Source organism: Macrobrachium rosenbergii, chromosome 23, assembly GCF_040412425.1.
Source record: "Macrobrachium rosenbergii isolate ZJJX-2024 chromosome 23, ASM4041242v1, whole genome shotgun sequence".
NCBI lineage: Eukaryota > Metazoa > Arthropoda > Malacostraca > Decapoda > Palaemonidae > Macrobrachium > Macrobrachium rosenbergii.
The window spans coordinates 59,706,915-59,712,011 of record NC_089763.1 but is presented as its reverse complement, the minus strand read 5'-3'; the positions used below and the strand labels follow the sequence as shown (position 1 = coordinate 59,712,011).

General features: G+C 36.9%; 1 long non-coding RNA gene across 4 annotated transcripts in view; it reads left to right on the top strand.

The window, feature by feature from the left end:
• The first annotated feature begins 3,030 nt into the window (after nucleotides 1-3,030).
• LOC136851642 (uncharacterized) overlaps nucleotides 3,031-5,097 on the top strand; it is a 318,637-nt gene continuing 316,570 nt past the window's right edge. For 2 of the 4 annotated variants that reach the window (XR_010856938.1, XR_010856939.1), the window contains exon 1: nucleotides 3,031-3,282. This is a non-coding gene — a long non-coding RNA (uncharacterized lncRNA). The remainder of the gene's footprint in view (nucleotides 3,283-5,097) is intronic. The other 2 variants (XR_010856936.1, XR_010856937.1) reach the window with 1 other exon arrangement.

Sequence of the window (5,097 nt, the reverse complement as noted above, 5' to 3'; positions counted from 1 at the left end):
TTTGGGTTATTTTGGCAGCTATCTTTAAAAATGGCTGCCATTTTGGATTTTCAATTGGCCAATCGGGCAGATTTGATTAGTATCCCTTGGAGAACAATTGTGCCAAATTTGATACTTGTATCATCATTTGCACGATTCTTCTAAAAAAATTACTCTTATCTGCCCCACTATAAGGAAATCTTGAAGTAATCATAAAACATATCCACCTACTCCAAGACTGAAGTTTACAAATAAGTGCCTTGTGATTTGCTAAATCGAAAGCAGCACTGAAATTTATTTGAATTACCCTACACTCAAAATCGTTATCAAGGTTCTCTTGCAAATGGTATGTCAAATCAAAAAGAGCATAGCAGGTACATAACTGCTTCCTAAATGCATATTGACTGTCAGCTAACAGCCCTTTAATTCGACACACTTATTTTTACCTATATAGTAGCTTCAAAATAATTTGTTATGCAACTTTGGAAAGCACTGGGAGTGTAGAATTGGCCTGTAGTTATTGCAGTCTGCAGATAAGCTTTTCTTTGGAATAGTAACTGTATGACTAAGCTTGCGCTCATCCACAAAGATGCTACTTCACCCTAAAAGTCTATAGTATCTACTAATATTGGGAGAAAACACATTACAAATCTTGAAAAAAAAACAAGGGAAGAAACCACCAGGATCTTCTCCATCCCAACTTTCAAGATTATTTGAATTTTCTTAACATCCCTAGAGCGAAATGCAAATTTTTAAAGAATAGGTTCAGGATGACAAGTATCAGGAAGAGGGACATCTTCAGCCGATTGCTTAACTTTAAAAGCTCGCTGAAGCAGTTCATCCTTTCCCTTAGGGCCAGTAATCAATCTACCATCATCTGTTAGTAGTGATGAAATGGAAAACGAGCCTGACCCAAAGAACAGAAGATGCTAATTTGGTCCACCACAGATGAGGCTGAAGTTTCGTTTTTGATGAGGTATTGAAATTTCTCTCAGCTATATGGTAAATTCTATTCGTAGCACGGCGAGACTGAACAAAATGTCATTTTCATTTGAACGATTGCTTCTCCATGTGTTGAATTTGGTCTATTTATCACGGTAAGCTCGTTTACATGTATCATTAAACCATGGCTGGTCATTTGTCCGGAATTTAATGACCTTTCTAGGGACATACCTCACTAAATGAGCCGTCAGCATTTCATTTAACTTTTTCTTGGTACTTAGTGAAGACAGGACGACTGAACAAGACTGAGTGGAAGGAACTTCAGTAAAAGGCACTGGATGGACTGATGCAGGCTTTAAGAAATGCACAGGTACTACGAGTACCAGAATTTATACGGCTTTCAACGAAATGACGGATGCATCGTATGAAGGACTAGGAGTTATACTTACGCAAGGTTTACAGATATTATATTTCCAATTGTTTATGCAGGATTGAAATAAGAACAAGTGCACCTTCTGTGTTATGAGGAAGGAGTGCCTAGCGTTTATATTTGTAATAAGGAGAATCCATGATTAATTGTATTGTGATAATTTTTGTCGTTGTTCATCTTTGATTTCTTTCCATTTTTTCGGGGAACATTTCTTTTTATTTCTTTCTTCTTATTTTTGTGAGTGAATCTTTGATCAGTGTTATTATCTTATGTAAATAGAATTTTAAAGTATAGTCTTTGGTTGGCACATAAGGTTAAATAACTCATAGAATATTAAGTTACTTGCAAGGAAGAAAATTGTGAACATAAAAACATATTATGGTGGCGATACTTCTCATCTCTATGGGCGGGACAGAGCATAACCTGGAGTCTGAGATAGTGAGAAAATCCACTTTTGATATATTCAAGAAATAGCATTCAGAGAGAGAGAGAGAGAGAGAGAGAGAGAGAGAGAGAGAGAGAGAGAGAGAGAGAGAGAGAGAGAGATAGTTCAAAGAATTTTCAAAGAAGTTGTTGTGTTCTGTGCATTAAATTGATTATTAAATTAAATAATATCCATTGAAAATAGTCACATTTTCACAGCTGACCCCAATAATCTGTTCCCAGTTACTTTTGTTTTCCTAGTTCTTCAGCTTCTATTCAAGTGTTTACCTTTCACTCAGAAGCTATATTTTTCTGCTAGTTTCTGCAACATGGAGGAGAAAGAGATATTTTCCATATTGTAGAGTTTGTTATACATAGTTACCAGTTAGTTACTATGAAAACAACTAAGGAACTTGGAGGTTTTACAGTAAAAATCATATTCGTTACTCTTCATAAGTTTTCAAATGTTTATGCAATACTGACATGCTAATTACAATGAAATCAAGTACGAGCTGACCTGGCTACGAGTCGACCTGGGTACGAGTCGAACATGTTACAGATATACTAGGGTACGAGTTGACCCTGGTGAGAACGAGCTGACTTGTGTACCCTTTAACTTATATTCATTTGAAAGAGCAGGTGCGATAACAAATATTTGGTTTTTACGTCCATGAAGATCAAGCCAGAATACACACAAGAGTTGTCTGTAAGAGTGGCCCGAAGGTTTACCCATATAGAATGGAGAAGGGTGGAGCGCCAGATATAGGGGTAGGGGTGGGTGGAGGGATCTGCTGTCGTACATTAGGGGTAACACTAACCGCGAAAGGCACGCCCATTTCCCTGTCCCCCTTGTTCACCCCCTCGCTTGCCCTACCAACACGAAGAAACACGATCCACTTTGCGTCATTTTTCGTACTATGTGCGTGTGTGAGAGAGAGAGAGAGAGAGAGAGAGAGAGGTGGGGGGGGGAGTATGGAGGTATGTGTGTATGTGAGTGTGTATGTGTGTCTGTGTATGAAACTGACAAAGATTTCATCAGACTATTCAATCGGCAGAAATGAAAGAACACTCTTTAACATCCGCGAAAGGGCATTTTCAGTGCCCAGTGCTTAATTTAGGTAAACCGACTCAAATGAATGTCAAGTTAATCGAGAAGTTGAAATTATTGCATCACGCAAAAGGAGAGGAAGGAAGTTGCATTTGCAACGTGGCAACATTTGGCAACTGAACTCAGGCGGTGGGGCCGAGGCCGGAATATTGGACCTCGAGCCAGTGTAGCTGCGGCGGGCCCCTTGCTAAGATGATTTTGTCTCCGTTTGGCTTGCCGGCGAGCGTCCAAGCCACTCCCTTTCGTGGTTTTATAGTCACTACTTGATAAATATCACTCTTCCACATGAGAGAAAAATAGTGAGTTTAGCTGTGTCCAATTGTGCTTCTGTTACTTCACGGTAATCGCTTTTGCTTTAAAACAACTGCTCTACCCTGGACATCCCTGGAGTTAAGTTGAAGTAAGCCAAAATCTCTCTTTCTCTCTCTCTCTCTCTCTCTCTCTCTCTCTCTCTCTCTCTCTCTCTCTCTTGTGTATAGCTTATCTACGAATTTTATGATTATTTACACCGCTTTCTCTTTGATTTTTTACATATTTTGTATTATTCGCTGTAAATCGCTTGAGGAATGACTTGCATTTAATGCCATGTGTTGTTCGGTTTTGAAGCAGTGTGTCTTTGGCCGAAGTTGCCGTCAATGTTAAGGTAACATTCGTGAGTCCGTGATTTTCTCAGTTTTTACGATGTTTCTACCTTTTTGCTTTAGGTGATGTTGTGTGACGTTATTTAGACCATCCTGATGAAAATAAAGGGATGTAAAACTAACCGAACTCGGTTAATTTCTATAGGCTAAATATATGGTAACAGGTGAACGCCATACTTTTTCATGATGTTAAAATATGTAATGCCTACTCTGCTGCAGAGTATACTCGTATCAACGGTACATTGTTATGGTGTCTTAGTGATGAAATAACCTTCGACGCAGTTTGTAGACCTAATGGATTCATAATGAATCATTATTTGATAATTGACGCATTGCATATGCCATTATGGCACTGATAATGCTTTTAGCACGGGAAACCCCGTAATAGGAGGAATGCGAAGCAAGGCAGAATTCCGCGGGTGTTACACCCATGGATATGGTTCATGCTCAAGAGATGTTTTCTGTAGCAAGATCACTTTAATGAAAGAATGTAAGTTAATTATATCAGTTTAACCTACAACAGTGCGGTAAGTTGGAGGCTACGATGCAACAGAATACGGTTGTGGTATTGTGTTAGCGTTCTTTAAGCAAAAACTTGAGTCTCCTAAACTTTTTATCTTGAATACAACTATTCCCTGGAAATGGGATTGCTGTTGTTAATTTCAAGGATCTACCTTTAATGGAGTTTAAGTTGAGTTCTTGCGACCATAGAGGAGCCCCCTTTTTTTTTTTTTTTAGCACATTATAAAGAATTATATCAGACTTTCAGATGCCCACCAAGGAGAGAAAAAAAGGACGAAAGCCTCAGTTAATGGACATTTCACTTTGAAATTTAAGTGGTAAAATACATATTTGTTTCGGCAAGTGCAATAAACAAAAGTCAAAGATTAGATTCCGTCGTGAATTTACGAGATTTTAAATTCCGAATGTATCGGAATGAGTCGGTCCTCTACCTCTTTCTTAATAACTAGTATTCTTTATACAATAAAAACGATTTTAGTTTTCAGTCAGATCAGTAGCCTATAATAAACGACTAAATATTCTTAAAGAGCTTAGATGCTAGTGTTATCTTTTCAGTCCTTGTTCAGAGTAGAATGTCTTCAGCGATGGAACAAACGGTCTCAATGTGCCGAACTAATTGATAATAGATTGCCTGTTACGGTTCGCTTTTGAGGTTAATAAGTTTATCAAAATATCCCAAATCTACACGCTGACTGTGTAGCCCATATGAAAGGGAAGACATCACATATTGCAAGTCTGTTCCCCAGAGAAAATAATGAAAGAAATTAGTAAATTATGTATGATTATTATTTACTTACTGGTTACCCCTATAAAGGCTCTTTCATATATATATATATATATATATATATATATATATATATATATATATATATATATATATATATATATATATATATATATATATATATATATATATATATATATATATATGGGCTCTTTCCGCACATAGATGGCTCATGTGGGTACATCTAGTATTTGAAGTGAAGTAAGTTGTATTATTATTATTATTATTATTATTATTATTATTATTATTATTATTATTATTATTACTT